The 18,809-nt window shown below is 33.1% G+C and overlaps 1 pseudogene; it reads left to right on the top strand.

The window, feature by feature from the left end:
- The first annotated feature begins 260 nt into the window (after positions 1-260).
- Positions 261-13,765, top strand: LOC119576973 (annotated as a pseudogene).
- The last annotated feature ends 5,044 nt before the right edge of the window (positions 13,766-18,809 follow it).

Genomic DNA, 18,809 nt, shown 5'->3' with positions numbered 1-18,809 from the left:
ATGAAACGTTTTTAAAGGGAATGGCCCTTTTAAAAAATATTTAAACATTGATCATTTGATTTGATTTAGTCACAATGAACAATACTGATGAAACACTTTGAAGTAATTACGAACAGGAAAGTCCAGTGTATCGTTGTACCCAATTTTCACTTTTGGGTACCGTATTTTGGTCGTTGAAATTTAGTTGCTAAGCTGGGCCTTGAGATCTCATATATAAAGAGGTTGTTTGATTCTGTGTGCAGTGTCCTTCTAACGACATCATGAAGCTCATCATCCTTGCTTTGGCTGTCCTCGGCTTCGCCTACGTCAGGTGAGAAAAGATTTTTTTAAAAAAACGGGACAAGGGAAAATTTTTCGAATGAAAGAATCCTTTGACCCTGTAGTGCTAATTTAAAAACAACATTCCCACCCCACGCCCAGATAAACCCCGGGTTGTCGCTGCGCCCCTCTTCGTCTAAAATAACCCCAAAAGGAAGGATGGTCTACAAAGCTGCCCGAAGTGGTCATCCCCGACTGCGGGGCCCCCCAAAAGGCCAGTGCAAAAACCCCCGCTGCACCAAGGGGTTTTGGGTTAAAAGTATTTCGTGTTTGCGTTCAAATTGTGAGAGTATAAGCGAACATCTATAGCATTACTAATAGTGATAAAGCAGTATTCTCAGTCTTGATTCGCTGATTGTACAAATATAGTAATTACGTTTTCTTCCAAGGCTTCATATAATTTGCATTGGCTATTTCTCATGAAAACAGAAGTTAAGCTTTGCAAGAAATTTAGCTACATTTCTTCTACATATTAGCCTCAAACTAGGCTAAATTAAGCATCGTAAGCCAATTCACCTTATTTTCACAGTTCAATGAGATGACCAACGACATGGACTTGTGGTCAACGGCCAACAACCCGCAACTTTTTGGTTTCCCTTTCCCCCTCTGAAAAAATTTGGAAACCCCCCAAATCCCAAAAAATACGAAAGAACCCAATCAGCATTTCCCCCAGATTAAACCCTCCCCCACTTTTGGCCTACTGCATATTTCAGAATCTATCCAAACCTTCACCCGTTCAAAATGCTTTTCCATTTCCTTCGTAGGTTTACGGTTACTACGAGATGTGCGGCGGTCCCTGGGAGTACTCCGGCCTGGTCTCGCAACAGCTGCTGTGTTGCTGGGATGGGAAAAAACACTTTCCACTGCTTTCCCCAAAGTGAAGTGGGAAGAAAGACCCAACACCAGCTAGAGGGAGCCCCTTACCCTGACATTTTTTAAACGATTTTTTTAAAATAGGGAATATGGTGTTGAGGGTTATGAAAAAAATTTTGAGAGCCAATGTCCCATTTTAAAGTTATTACCCCCGGGTCCCAACAATCATGATTTTCCCCCCTAAAACATGCTTTTTTAAAAATAAAGGACTGCATAACAAATAGGGAAAAAGTTTTTTACCCGAATTTTTAAAAAATTTATCCTATGTACAAAAATTCGAGAAAATAAATCTATACTTAAAATACCCGAGACTTTCACCAACATGGTATACAGGCATGGGAGACATACAAACACAAAAACGCGCAATAAATACCCGTCTTTTGTTTTTTTGGATGAAAACTCAAACATTTTTTTGGGTTTTGGAAGAAGTACAGAGTGGGGGGGTCTGCTGTGTCGGGCATGTGGTCATTAAACCCCGCGTATTTTTGTAAAAACTTTTTTAAATATAATATATTGCTCCTTGAACTCTGCTCCTTGCACTCTTTATAACAACTAACAGCTCCTTTACCGTGAATGGCCTGAGGGCTGATGGGGGGGGAAAAAGTACTTGGACGAAAGCGATAGCATGGGCTCGATCTTTTCACCACCCTTAGTCATGACTGCGCAAAGATACATAAGCTTACAGTCATATGGTACATTCAGTGTGAACATCAGGAGGACTGAGACAGATAAATACAATTTCAAGATTATCTACCTGTTGCTTAGCCACACACACACAAGGGGCGTTTTATCAGGATAACCATTCTTTATATTAGGCAGCATTTAAATGATTAATCAAATCTAGATAAAAATTTTATTTTTATATTCAGAAAGGTTTTACAAAAATTTTCACATATTTACACATTTTTTGGAATAAGTCTTAAAACTGAGAAAAAAACCAAAACCCTTTCTTTACAAAATATTTAAAAGAAACTTAAAAAGGTTTTAAAAAACAAAATTTTGAAAATATGGCCCTCGTGCTTACCCATAAAAAATCTGTCTGCCTGCCCCAAAATTTTTAACTGTTTGTTTTATTTAAACTTCTTTTTGCCGCGTAAAATTTTTAGGGGCGAATACCTTGTGGGATTAATGCTAGAATATTTAAAACGTTTAAAAATCTATCAATAAGTAATGTCTCGTATAAGTAAAAATAAATATCAGTAAATATTATATAAAAACCAAAAGAAATAGATATTTTTTTAAAAAGTTAAAAATTATTGAAAGGGTTTATTAGAATAATTAAAATTTTTTTTAAAATTTTCTTAGGCTTTACCTGGGAGAAACTAATAAAACTTTCTACGTCAAAATCCTCCCAGTACACTTGTCAGCGCATATGGGGGGGGGGATAAGTACATACTCTTTTCTATACATGTCAAACATCAAATTAATTAAACGAAAACGTATCCTGGAGTATTAGCCAAATTGCTACGAAAAAAAGGGGGCATTGGAGCCCTTTGAAATTGCCCCCTGACGCCATTGTTATTGATGCTGTGTCCGCTATATCGGAGTAAGATAATATGGACAAATCCCCTTGTGTGTCACTGTGTTTCCTTAAGCGCTGTATTGGTTCCCTTTCGTTGGGCAAGCACTGGTCAGTTAAAATGTCTTGTATATGCATTATTGTTATCAAAACTTTTTTCCCCTCTTCTATATTCATTAGAAAAAAATTCATTTTAAAATTTTTGGTTCTCCAGGGTAAACTTTTTCGCGTTGACTCACATCTTTACTATATCTATAATATATATTGATATGCATATATACTTAATAACAGAATTGTGTGCATTCAAACACGTGATTAATTTACATAATGACCTAGAAGAGCTTAGCAACAGAATACAAAGCCATTTTGTGGGTTGGATCGTTTTTCCGGAAAGGGTTAAAAAGGGGTCCACAGAGGGAAAAGGGGAGCAATAGACGAAAAGGTTTTGGAGTCAGAAAAGCCCTCCGTCCCAAAAAAGAAAAAAGAAAAATGTTTTGATTTAGATTAAAGCCCTCATCATTTCATTGGACGGGGATACGTGGAATGTCCTTGTTCAACTTTGGTCCCATATGTGGGGCTCCGGAAGTTTGGCTCCAAAAGGGTTCAAGAAAAATAGCCCTACGGGGCCCCAAATGATATCCCAGTTCTTGAGAATTTTCGGGGATTTTCTTGTTTTACTGTCAAAATCAATTATCATTGAAATTAATATTATGTTATTAGGATACAAATAAGAACAAATGAAATATAATTTGCGAGAATCAAGGGAAAAGTTCAACAGGTGAGATTGGTAGCACTAGTAGTTGACTCCCCCCCTGACAAAGGGTAGTTTTTTTGAGGGGTAAATGGCCCAACCAAACACAGCCCCCTGTATTTGGGTTTTTCCCGTGTCTTTTTTTAAAAAGGGTCTGATGTATTCCCCTTTGTCTTATTTTTGCTGTTTCATAAATTTCAACGCATTGAAATGTTTGTACGCTTGTTCATCTTGTGTGACATTTCGATCTATTTTCTCTCTTCCTCACCCCATTTTCATTTTCAAGATTTATCACACTGGAAATTATATTGTCATCTTTTAATTTTCATAACACTTTTCATTCATGATACCGACCTTACTTCATCGTAAAGCAGGGTCAAAGTATCCATGAACAAGATTTTCAAAACTTATTTAACTATTGCTAGTACATTTATTTCTGTTGTCACTATTGTCATTATCATTACATGTGTATTTGTGTGAGTGAATCACAAAATTGGGGCAATGGGGGTTTGAAGCTTTTTTTTAAGTAGTCTCAAAATGGGGGGGGCCCAATTATCTTTGTACCCATACCCTCCTTTTGGGCCACGGGGTTTGGGGCTTTCCCCGCTGGTGGGGTTGATTATATTTGCTAAGCTGGGCCTTGAAATGTCATATATAAAGAGGTTGATTTTTTCCCCTTTCGGGTTTTTCTTTTCCGACTTTAAATGAAAAAAGCACCCTTGTTTTGGGGGCGTCCCCCGGCCCTTCCCCCTTTCGTCAGGTGATTTTTTAAAAGGGAAAACCCGCTTTAAAAAAAATTTTTGGTCAGCATTTTGGAAATGTAAAAACCCCAAGATGTAAGCTATTTTTTAAACGGATCTAAAAGACAAAATTACAAAATGTATTGCAATACTTTTAAATCTACCTATCTTTTAATATTTATATAAAATTTGTATATTATGTTATGTTTATACACAAACCCATACATTTTATATTCATGTAACGTTATATTATATATTATATGTAATAATATGTATTGTAAAATTAAAACACACGCCCCACACGCACACCCCACCACTAGCACATATACATAGTAGGGAAATATATTTTAAAATTTATATATATTATATTTTAAAATTATATTATATATGTGGGGTTTGTTTGTGTGTTGTTTTGGGGTTTTGGGTGTGTGTGTGTGTGTGTGTTGCAGCTACGAGTGTTCAAGACACAATATTGTAAGCAAATAATCTCCTCCAGCGGCCAGAACGGGGGCCAGGGTTTGTGCGCGCGTTTCCTTCGTATAAAGGGGGACAGGGCTGAGTATATGGTGTACGAGCTCCCCCGAAGTGGTCATAACCGACTGGCGAGACCCCAAAAAACCAGTGCAAGTACCGCTGCACCAGAGAGGTTCGGGTTACAAGTATTCAGTGTTTACTTCTGAGGTATTAGGATGTGAGAGAACAGATTTAAATTGCTAAAAGGGGGACAAATTGTTTTAAAAAAAAAAAAAAACATCAAAAGAAAAAAATAAAAACTGCCAAAAAGGGAGCCATTTTTAGGGCAAATATCACCCTGGGCAAGTTAGTTCCCCTTTTATTTCCACGGGTTCAATGCCCCATAAACCAACGACAGGGAACTTGGGGGGTCAACGGTCAAAAAACGCAACGGTTGGCTCCTACATCTGCCAAAACCTAGAGCGCCCTATCCACAACAAATACGTAAGAATCAATCAGCTTTTCCTCCACACGACCATCATACATATTTGAGAATCTATCTAACACCTTCATCCGTTCAAAATGCTTTTTTTTTCCCTTTTCCCGAAAGGTTTTTAAGGGTTTAAACTACGAGATTGGGGGCCCGGCCCCTGGGGGGAAACCCGGCCGGGGTTCCGCAAACTGCTGTGTTGTGGGGGGAGAACACGCCACCCCCACCCCAAGTGAAGGGGTGGAAGTAAACTAAAAACCCAGAAATAGATTTGAGTTTATCTGGGCATTTAACAAATTTTTTAAAAATTTCTGAACATGGTGTTGAGGGTTATGCCAAAACTTTGAGAGCATTTTAGATACTATATACACCAGTACCATCAGTGTTCTATTTCCTTTGTGATGCAGCTATGCCTAGCGTCTTTTTCATTTTTTTATTAATTTTTAATCGTAAAAAAATGCTCTTAGTGACTAATAATGATTACTTAGCCAAAAATGGAAAAGTATTTTCGAAGGGTTAAAAGAATTTTTTCCCAAAAACCCAAAATTTTGAGAAAATTTAAAACTATACTTAAAATAAACCCAGGGGTTTTTACTAACTGCTATAAAGGCATTGGAGACATACAAACACACAGGCGCAATCATATCATCTTTTTGTCTTTGTGTGTGACAGTATGTAGGTCTGTGCTTGTGTCTGTATGTGGTCATTCACATAGCATATCTTGTTAACCTCTCTTAACATAGTACACTGGACAGATCAATATTCCAGCTGCTCCTTGCACTAATAGCTCCTTTCTAATGAATGGCTTCGTTGAAGGCTCATGGGGGAAAAAATACTTTTGGGGTTTAAGGGGGATAGCTGGGCCCTTTTATCTCCTTTAGTCAGACTGGGGAAAAGATACATAAGCTTTCGTCATTGGGACACTCAGTGTGAAAATTTAACGGGGGCTGAGGGCAGATAAAAAACAAATTTCAAGATTCTCTACCTGTTGCTTAGCCACACCCACACAAGGGGCGTTTTATCAGGCTACGCTTACTTTATATTAGACAGCATTTCTGTCTTTTAGGGTTCCTGATTTCATTACACTCTCACTATGAGGTCTTGCTGCTTTCGATGACCGCCGTGTCGCTGTTGGTTGAATTAGGCTGTCTTTATGTAGTTTTCTGATTGATCTGTAATATATTTGGGAATCTAGTGTTTGTTCTGGAATAAGGGAGATGAAAAGATAAATGCGTATTTTAATTAACTATTCTACTGATGGCGTTTCCCCCCCTTTTCTCCCCTCCTTTCCCTTTTTGTTTATAATTAAAATGTGGGATATTTATTTACGTAAACCATCATTTATATTTTCCCTATTGCATTCCCGCAGCTTTACAACACAGTTTTCATCCCCCAAAATTTTTCATGGTATACAAGGGTATGAGGAATGAAAGTCCCAAAAACTGAGAAATTTAAAATTTTTTTAAACCCTTCTTTACATATGCTTCACCAACTTTAGATTTTTTGAAATAAATTTTTCCCAAAATGAATAAACAGTTCCATCCATAACCTCTGCCCGTCTGCCGTCTTTAAAATGATTTATTTATTTTAAAAATTTTCTGCCGCGTCAACAAAAATGTCAAAAATTTGCGGGGAAAAAACTTTGGAATTAAAAAGAAAAATTTAAAAAAGTTTAAAAAAACTATCAAAAATTGTTCTTAAAGTAAAAAAATAAAAAATCAGTAAATATACTGAAATTCGAAGCATAAATATTGTTTCAAAAGTATGAAAATTTTTGGGATAGGAAATTTTGTATAAAAAAAAAATGTTTAAAAAAAATTTTTTTATTAATTTCCCAAATAGATAACTAATACGCCTTTTATAAGTCAAAATCCTCCCACTACACTTGTCAGCATAAATGGAGGTAGATAAGTACATACTCTTTTCTATATCAAACATCAAATTTAAAAGAAAAGTTTTTCCTTGGGGATCAGCCAAATTGTAAAGAGAGAAAGGGGCATTAAAAATTTCCTTTCAACTGCTCCAAAACGCCCTTGTTTTTGATGCTGTTTCTTTATGTCTTTAAATTTAAAATACGTGGGCTGTCATTGTTTCCCTTTAGACTTTATTGGTTCCCTTTGTTTTAAAACGTTTTGGGGCCAAACACCCGGTCCCGTTAAAATGTTTGTTTATGCATTTTGTTTATACATTTTTTTCCTCTATTACATAAATTTGATAAATGATTCAATTAAACTTCGGTTTTCTAGAGAAACTTTTTTTGGTTTACCGCCCTGGGATTATATCTCTAATTTATACACCTTATACTAATAATGCAGAATTTCCCATTTTAAAAAAATTAAAAATTCATAAAAATCTGAAGAATTCGGCAACAGAGTGCAAAAACGGTTTGCATAATTTTCTGTAATGTCACACAAGAAGAAGAAGAAGAAGAAGAAGAAGAAGAAGAAAAAGAAAAAAAAAAAAAAAAGAAAAAGAAAAGAAAAAAAAAAAGAAAAAGAAAAAAAAAAAAGAAAAAAAAAGAAAAAAAAGAAAAAGAAAAAAAGAAAGAAGAAAGAAACCCTTTAATTTAGGGCTAATGCCCTCATCAAACCCCATTGTGCGGGGGGTCCCGGCCCCAATTTTTTATTTTTCTGCCCTGTGTGGCTCAGAAGTTTCTCAGGGCCCCCAAAGGGGAAATCGATCAGTAGGCCCTACGTGGCCTCAATTGATGTCCCAAATATTTGAATTTTCAGGATAATTATTATATATATATATTTTTTTTCTAACACAACATCAATACTGTTAAAATTACTATTGACATTGAGATTGTTAGTAAGATACTATAAAAACAACAACCCCATTTATGATTGCCCCTTTCTTTATTGTTGCTGTCTCATCATTTCAACGTGTTACTGTGTTTATACGCTTGTTCATCTTATGTGATATTTCGATCTCTTTGCTCTCTTCCTCACCCCATTTCGATCTTCAGTATTTATCACATAGGAAATAACATTGTCATCTTTTTATTTTCATAATACTTTTTTCCCTTTTGTACCGACCCTTTCTTCATCGTAAGGGAAAGGGGCTCGGGTTTAACACAAAAAAGTCGCAAAATATCCATGAACGAGGCTGAAAAATTATTTAACACTTACTAGTATATCTATTTCTGTTGCCTCTATTTTCATTATATTTTGTATTTGGGGTGAGTGAAAACAATATTGGCAATGGTGGATGAAGCTGTTTTAAAATATCCGAAGGGAGGGGGTCCCCAAAGTTATGTACCCATATCTCCGTGCAGTATAGCGTTCGCCGGTGCGTTGCATTAAATTTGCTAAGCTGGGCCTTGAAATGTCATATATAAAGAGGTTGACTGTTCCCCCGTTCAGTGTCTCTGTTCAGACATCATGAAGAACAGCATCCTTGCTTTGGCTGTCCTCGGCTTCGCCTTCTGTTTTAGGTGATTTTAAAAAGGGACGCATTTAAAGAAAATATTTGGTCAGCAGTTTGAAATGTGAACTGTGAAATGTGAAGCTACTTTTTAAAGGAAACACATACAAAATTTCATTTTGGGATTGCAATACGTCTATTACCTATTATATATATTATATTTTATAGTTATTATATGTATATATTTATATTATAATTTTTTTCCCAAAATACGTATTTCATATATGGTTTTTGTATACGTATTATTATATAAAAATATTTTATTGTTATATATTATGTATTATATATACATATATATATTTATTTATTTATATTTTATTTGTGTGTGTGTGTGTGTGTGTGTATGTGTGTTGGTTTTGTTTGTGTTTTGTGTGTGTGTATGTTTTGTGTGTATGTGTGTGTGTGTGTTGCAGCTACGAGTGTTCAAGACACAATATTGTAAGCAAATAATCTCCTCCAGCGGCCAGACTGAGCCATGGTGTCGCTGCGCGCTCTTCGTATCAGGTGGACACGCTGAGTATATGGTGTACGAGCTGCCCCCAAGGGGCTCACCGGGGCTGCGAGGGGCCACAACCCTTTCAAAAACCGCTGCATCAAAGAGGTTCGGGTTGCAAGTATTCAGTGTTTACTTCTGGGGTGTTAGGATGTGAGAGAACAGATTTATTATTGCTGAAAGACTATTTCTGAAAAACAAAAAAAACATACAAAAGAAAATAATGAAAACTGCCAGAAATGTAGCTATATTCCATACCAAATATCAAGCCTCGGAAGTCAGTTCACCTTATTTTCACAGTTCAATGAAAATGACCAAAAAACATGGACCCTTTTGGTCAACGGTCAACAATGCAACGGTTGGCTCCTACCTCTGCCAAAACATGGATTACTCTATCCACAACAAATACGTAAGAATCAATCAGCATTTTCTCCAGATTCATCCTCCTCCACATGACCATACTGTATATTTGAGAATCTATCCAAAACTTGCATTCGTTCAAAATGCTTCTCCTTTTCCTTCGTAGGTTTACGGTTACTACGAGATGTTTCGGCGGGGCCCCGGGGGGTACCCGGTGGTCCGGAAAAGCTGCCCGTTTTTGCCTGAGGGAGAACACAACCCACTGCAAACTCCATGTAAAGAGGTGGGGAAAAAGGGAAACTTAACGCCATCATAGATGATCTCTTATACATCCGTATGACGATGAATACCATTTGTTAAACACCAATTGAAGCAATAAAACCGTCAGATCTCTGAATGTATGTATTGAAAACCTGCGGTGCTGTTTGATTCTGAAAAATGGGAAAAATGTTTAAAAGGTTGTAGTTTAAAAAAGGAGGTAAAGAATAAATAAATAGATATTGTCAAAGGAAACTTGGTAGTACTTCTGCAAATGATCGTATAGTTTAGATACTAACTGTATAAGGATGATACATAAAAGCAATAATATAATGCGCTGTGACTGTAATATAACTGCCAGTGGATCAGGAAAGAGAAATGCCCTGTAGGACAACGAAAGCATTTTCTAAGCAAATTTCATGGCCGCAGGAGGACGAGACGTTACGGCCATGACGCAGGAAAGCAAGGCTTAATGTTCAAAAGAAATAAAACGCACAAGAATATGAAATGAAGATTATTGACCTAATCATGCAAAAGAAAAAAAATCAGATCATTTGCTCAAGGTTGACAGACGGAAATATTGCCCAAAAGGTTTTGCGCGCTGCAGTTTTTGAAATTTGGGCCCAAAACCGCATAAACACACGGCACAGCATAATCTAAGTTGAGGAGGGTTTCTGTGTACAGCACTTTTATGGTACAAATATATGAACTTTGAAACTACAATCTCAAATAGACGGACCCAATACAAAAACAATTATATTTATAAAATTACTTTATTACAATAAAAGGTTGATAACCGTTGAATTTTCCGTTTTTACGAAGCAAATTTTCAGGATACGTAAACCCTTTGAAACAGCTTTTTTCTTTTCAGATTCAAAGCCCCCTCCCTTTTGCGGCCCCTGCTCATTTTTGCTCCCTTTTTTTTTTATTTCCCCTCATCTTTCCCCCTTTTTTTTCCTTTTATTTTGGCCTTCTCCCTTTTCCCCTTTCCTTTCCTCTGTAATTATCTGTTTTCCCTTACCAAACAACAAATACATAGGTACGTACGGGCCCCAAAGGGCTACTTTTTCTCAGGCATTGCATTTTTTAGGCCCTTTTTCCTTCTTTTTTTCACCCGATTATTTCATTTGGCGTTCTTTAGTTTGTTAAACATAGGGATTTCTTGGGGGAGGACCATTCCGTTATTAATGGCCCAAGATATATGCGCATCTGCTGGCAAGAAAAATGAAAGAAAAATTTGTTACCACGGAAAGATAAATTAGTAATGATCTCATTATATTACCGAAAGGTGTTCTGTTCTACTGCAGTTATTTGCTTTTGTTCTTCTTGCGGGAAACCCAAAAAGTTTTTGGCAATCGCTCACATTGTCAGCAAACTTAAATGAGGGTCGCCCTTTCCCCCCTTTCCCCATTGCCTTGGAAAATCCCTTAAAAAATTTTAAAGTAAGTTTTTTGAAATTCCTTGCCCTTTAGACGGTAAAAGTTATCACTTCCCAAGGGCCCTTTTTTAGCATTTTTTGTATTAGGAATTTCCCGATTTAGCGAAAGGGGTTTTCGCGGGAAAAATTTCATTAAAAAAAAATTTACCTTTTTACATGTTTAAATATGCATAGAAAATTTAAAGGGATTTGGCTTTTATGTTCCGCTTGTTCCTGTAGCTAAACGGAACATGGAGAATTTCATAGGAGATATTACATCAAAAATAGTTTTTTTTTTGGTCTACATAACCAAACCCCTTTGGCCCGTACGGGCACTTAAATCTTTCCTGTGGGGAAATCCTCCCTTGCATGGAGGGGCCCTTGGGGCGTCCTAGGAACGGGCCGGGGCCAACCTTCAGAATGCTCGGGCGTTTTTTTTTCCCTTGACTTTTTTTTCCCCGGGGAAAGGGAAAGGGGAAAAGCATATTAAATTTTATTAATAAAATGCATTATATTTTTAAAAATATTGTATATATATGTATAAAATTATTAAATTTTTTTTAAAAAATATAATATTAAAATATATAAGATTATTCTCTAATAAAATATATATATTTTATTAATTTTATATAAAACACACACAACCCAACACACAACCCCACACAAACACACACACAATCTATATTTTTATATGATATATATAATATTTTAATATATTTATATATATTTTATAATATAATTTTAAAGTAAAGTCCGGGGTGTATCAAAATATGGGGAAGGATGATAATATTTGGGGGTAATTATTTACATTTAAAAAACGGGGGGGAAATAATGTATGAGACAAAAGATTTTATTAATTGATATGAATTGCCACAGTGATAAAAAAAAATATAGTTTAGTATCTCGACCTTTCTTCTTCCTCCTGAGCCTTGTGGCTTTATAAAAATGTCTCATTTTAATCTTGTAACTTAATATTGGTAAAACATAGATGATTGTTTAAAAATTTTATGGGGAAAAATGTATATCAAGTTTTTTGTGGCGGGGGTAACCACAGCGAAAATTTTTTTCAGTTTCCCATTATAATTTCCATTTAAACGAATTGCCTAATGATTACTCCCAGACTCAGGGTTAAACTGGGACTATCCCAGTATATTTCAGTCTAACAGCTCACCATGACACTCTCCAAGGTGATGCAAGATATTTCTTGTACAAATGCTTGGTTAAGAAGTAATGATTATTTTCTATTTATTAAGAAAAAAAAATCAGGCACATATTTATTTTGCCTTGCCTCCCTTTAAGCCCCTTTTGAAAGAGAGAGAGAAAAGAAGAGAGAGAGAGAGAGAGAGAGAAAAGGAAGAAGAGGAAGAAGAGAAAGAGAGAGAAAAGGGGAGAGAGAGAAAGAGAGGAGAGAGAGAGAGAATAACGAAAAAAAGAGAGATAAATAAAGAGAAAAAGGGCTACACTAAAAATTTTAAAGCTCCCCTTTTTTCTAAAATAAAAAATTTTCAAAAATCTATTTCCAGGTGACAGCAATAAAAAAGTAATCGAGCACTGATCGCAAAAGTAATCGAAGTAATCGATTCCAAAAGAGTATCTCCCATCACTACCAAGGATTATGCATTTATACTATATGCAAATATTCGAGAAAATAAAATTAGAATCATTATCTGAGGCTTTCATCAACACGCAACAAAGGTGTTCTTGTGACAACTATCCAACGGTACTTTTGGCATTTACAAAATTGAAATCAGATGCTTAGGAAAACGCTTTCCCCGGAGGCAGTGAGACAGTCAGTCTGTCCGTTCATCTGTCTATGTATCTGTGCATACCTTGAATGTATATCTACATGTGTGTCTGTGTTTGCACATCAAATATCCAGCATTTGAGTAGTGTTTCTTAATTCCTTTAAACATATGGCCCCATTAAAAAGGGGTTTGATAAAATCCCGCTTCCTCCTTTTACTTTCGAATTTAAAAAAAAACCAAACCCCAAACGAAAAAACCAAAAAATAAAAATGGGTTTTTTTAAAACCCCCCTTGGGCAAAGGGCTCTCGCATGATGCAAACCCAAAACACAAGCCTTTCCAAACACATGGGGCAAAACTATAAAGGAGATCAGGTTGTCCCGAGACCCGATAAATGTACCTTTGAGATTATCTACTTGTTGCTTAGCCAAACCCACACAATAGGCGTTTTATCAGGGTAATGTAGAGTATATTAGACAGCATTTCTCACTTTCTTGCTTTTTGGTTTCAGAATTCTTACTATGAGAGCAATGCTGCTTTACGCTGACCGCGCTCCATCGCCATTGGTAGAGTCAGGCCCAGTAATTTTTTCACACTGTTTTGACTATACTTTTTTTTTCAAAAAAATCTCAGGGATATTTGGAATTGGTTGTATTGTAGTTGGGGAAAATGAGAAAATTTAAAAACTAAAATGATTTTTTTCTACTAATGGCTTTTTCCATCTTCCCCCTATGACCGTCTCTCTCTCTCTCTCATTATCAGCCCCCCCCCCCATGAGTCACATTCTGAGAACACACGGGGATACACGTGTTCACTAAAATTGGAAAAACCCGATAAAAAACTTTTGTTTTTTTTAAACCCAAAAGGGTATCCCCCAAAAACTTTCGAAATTTTTGAAAACTGTACCCCTATACCCGTTTTAAAGCTGGCACCGGGCCGCGGGGGCTGGACCAGCTGTTGTGTGTCGAAAGTATGATAAACACGAGGCATGATAAAATAGGTACAAACGGAATGGTGTTCTTTATATAATTAGTACATATGTATGATCACACACACACCACACCACACACACACACACACACACACTCACCCCACACACACACACACACACCCCACACACCCCAAAAACACACCACCACATTTCACACATACAGACCGAAAACCAAAACACACACACCCCCAATCGCACAAAAACATACACATAAACATACAGGGTTTTGATAATCTGTCTTTTTAGGGAAAGGAAAAACCCACTTCCCCTTTTACATTTTTTCCCCTTCTTTTTAAATTTGCAAATATTGATTTTTACTTTTTTACAGAAATTTGGATATATTTTAATATATAAAATTTTTTGCAAAACCACACAGACCCCAAAATACACACACACACACCCCACACACACACACAACACAAACATACACACCCCACACACACACACACAAATATATATATTTTTATATAATTTTTATATATAATATAATATATAATTTTATATACAATATTATATTAAATCTATATAAATTTTATATATTTAATCATACATATATATATATATAATTAAAATATATTATAATATATTATATGTATATATTATATATATATATTATAATTTTATTATATATATTTTAATTTTATAACCATACCTACACACCCAAATTTAAAACACACACCCCCCACACACACACCCACACACACACAACACCCACCCACACACACCCCCCACACACACCACACACCACACACACAAAAACAAAACACACCCAACACCCACACACACACCCACAAAACCCACACACACCAACACCCACAAAACACACACATATATTATTTTGTTATTATAAATTTAAAATTATAAAAATTTTATTTATTATATATATATGTAAACACAAATTTTATAAAATATGTACACAAATAAAATATATATTAATATAATATTATAATATATATTATATATATATATATATATTTTATTAAAATTTTTAATATTTTAAATATATTTATATATATTATATATTATATATATAATATATATAAAATATAAAATTTTTATACCCCACACACACACACACATTCAAAAAAACAAAACACATACACAAAACAAAAAAACCCCCAAAAGACACACACTCCCACACACACACACACTCACACACACACACCCCACACACACACCACACACACCCACACACACACAACCACACACACACACCCCCACCCAACACACACACACCACATATATATATATAAATATAAATATAAAAAATTTTATACATTATAAATATATATGTATGTAAAAACATTGTGTGTCTTTGGGGTGTGCATGGTACACATAAGGGAAAATATAATACCTACATTAAAATTTTTTGTAAAATATTATGCATATAAAATTTATCTATAAATCATATATAGCCCATACATATACATACATAATTATCGCATTCTCTCTCTCTCTCTCTTTCGCTCTTCTCCCCTCTTCCCCAAAAACACACACCCCCACACCTACGCAAAAATAATATATATATATTATATATATAATTTTTATATATATATATATATATATATATATTTTTATGTACAAAATAAATTCGGGATACGTATTTTATATACAAAATACTTTTCATTTAAAAACATATCTATATGTAATATATTAAAATATATATATATATTAAAATATTATAAAATATATATATAATTTTATTATATTTATATTAAAAATAGATTTGATATTTGTGTGGGTGTTTTGTGTGTTTGCGTGGTGTTTTGTGGTGTGTGTGTGTGTTGTATGGGGTGTGTTTTTTGGGGATGCATGTGTACACATAAGTATATATATATGTATATATGTATGGCAAAATATAAAGATAATTTTATCATATTACACATCCCCTACATATATGTTCCCATCTACTATCTATCTCCATATCTATCTTTTATCTTTTCTATCTGTTTATCTCTCTCTCTCCTCTCTCTCTCTACATTTTAAAATATTATATATATTATATATATATATAATATATAAAATATTATTATTAAAATTTTATTTTTAATATATAACATATAAAAAACCAATTATTAGATATATAAATATATAGATTATATATATTAAAAATTTTATAAAAAATTTTAATATTATTTTATATATATAAAATATATAATTATATTTTTTTATATAAACCTAAAATATATTATATATATATACCCCCATGTATAACACACAGACCCCACACACCCCCACACAAAAAAAAAACACACACAAACACACACCCCCACCACCCCACACACACATATATATAATATTTTTATATTTTATATTATAAATATATATAAATATATGTGGTGTGTGTGTGTGTGTGTGTGGGTTTTTGTGTGTGTGGGGTCTGGGGTATATTAATATATATATAATTATTTTATATATATTTTATATATATATATATTATTTAATAATATATTAAAATTTATATATTTTATAATATATATAAATATATATTTTATATATATATTACATATATATGTATGTAAAATAGTATACTATCTATCTATCTATCTATCTATCATCTATCTATATATATATATATATATATATATAATATATAAATATATTTTATATATATTATAATATATATTATGTTTGTTGTGTGTGTGTTTGTGTTTTGTGTGTTTTGGGTGTGGGGGTGTTTTTTTGTGTTTTGTTGTGTTTTGTGTGTGAGTGGTGCCCAGCATGTGTGTGTGGTGTTATTATGCATATATATTATATATATATTATAATATAATATATTTTATATATATATATAATATATATATATTATTGTTGTGGTGTGTGTGGGGTGTGTGTGTGTGTGGGTGTGTTTTTTGTGTTGTGTGGGTTTTGTGTGTGTGTGTGTGGGTGTGGTGTGGGTGGGATACATAATATATATATATAAATATATTATAATATAATATATATTTTAATATATATATATATATATTTATACATGCATATATTTTATATATATATATAATATATTTTATCTATATAATATTTTATAAATAATATTTTTTATATTTTACATATATAAAAACAGGGGTGTGTGTGGGGTTTTGTGTTGTTGTTTGTGGTTTTGGGGTGTGTGTGTGTGGGTGGTGTGTGTGGTGTGGGGTGTGGGGTGGGGTGTGTGTAAGATATAAAATAAATATATATAAATAAAATTCAAAACAAAATACATATACCCTATCATATTACATAATATATATATTTAATATATATAAAATATAATATTATATATATATATAATATATTTTATAATATAATATATTATTTTTGTGCCTTGTTTAAATTTCGTTGGCTACCATGCATTTTAATCTCTCTCTGTCCGAGGGCAGATGGAAGAGCCCCCTTTCCGTAAGCATCCCCACTGCAAACAACCCAAATTTTCTAGGTACTTCTTTTTCTTCTCCCCCTGGGTCTTGGGCCATCTACTTTTCCTTTCCCAAAAAATTTTTTTCCAAGCTATTTTCCCTTATATTGTCCCAAAAAATTTTAGGGGGTTGGGGCTCTGAGTTATAGATTTTGGGGGGAGAATTGTCGGTTTTTCTCTAACTTTTTTTCAAGCAACCCTTTTTGTTTGACCCCAAATCATTCCCTGACACTTTCAACATTTTCCGGGAAAAAACCAAAATCTCATTGCCCTTTCCCGTTTTTTTTTTATCTCCGGGACTAATGGTCCTGATCACTTCCCTATAAGAGAACAGACCAGAATTTTAACCTTTCAGAAATTTGTAATCAAGTTCGAAAAAAGCTTTCTTTTCCCTTTATTTTTTTTTTTTCAATTGCAATTCTACGTTTTATGTCCTTTTTCGCACCTGACATCACTTTTTTATCATGCTTTCCCAAGTATTCAAAATTTTTGTAAATTTTTTTAATTTTTTTTCATTGTCTAAAAAAGATAATTTCATGTAGGAAAAATTCTGTTTTTGCTAAAACCCCCTACCCTTTTTTTTCTTCTTTAATAGTCCCAAACCTCTTTACTTCACTTTTATTTTTCAAACTAACTAAAATTTCCTGAAGGTTTTTTTTTCATTTATCAGATTTAAGACTGTTCGTCAGCAATATATGTATATATATATATACATTTTAAAATTTTATATATATATATATTTTATATATATATATATATTATATATATATGTGATATATATATAAAATAAATTTAAAATAATATTAATATATATTTTTATATATGTATATTTTAAAATATATTATTATATATATATAATTATATATTTTATATAATAATTTTGTATTAATATATATATATATATATATATATTATAATATACCCTAAAATAATATATTATTTATAACATATTCTATATTTCGTTACGTGTAAAATTTTTTTTATGTATTTTGATTATACTTAATATATGTATATATAAAAGATTCTTATTTTATTAAAATATATATATATTATAATTTTATTATATATATATATAGAGAGAGAGAGGAGAGGAGAGAAGAGAAGAGAGAAGAGACAGAGAGAAAAGAGAAGAAGAGAGAGAGAGAGAGAAAAATAGATAGAAGAAATGTGTATTGTATTTTTACTAAAAGGGATAATATGTAATATATATAAGTAATATACTTATATATACAATTTTATATAATATATATATATTTTTAAAATATATAATATATATATATAAAATATGTTTGTGTGGTGTGTTTGTGTGGGGTGTGTGTGTGTGTTTTGTGTGTGGGGTGTGTGTGTGTTTTGGGGTGGACTTTATTATCCTCATATATATGTTAAAATAATATATCTAATTTTTATTAAAATATATATATATATATATATAAGCATAATATACACATTTAAACTATTTTAGGGACTATCTATTTTATCTATCTTCTATTATCATCAAATATATATATATATTAATATATACATTTTTAAAGCATACATATGTAAAAATACATAATTAATATATTATAATATATATATA

This window comes from Penaeus monodon, chromosome 1, assembly GCF_015228065.2.
Source record: "Penaeus monodon isolate SGIC_2016 chromosome 1, NSTDA_Pmon_1, whole genome shotgun sequence".
Lineage (NCBI taxonomy): Eukaryota > Metazoa > Arthropoda > Malacostraca > Decapoda > Penaeidae > Penaeus > Penaeus monodon.
This window is presented reverse-complemented; position numbering and strand designations above follow the sequence as displayed.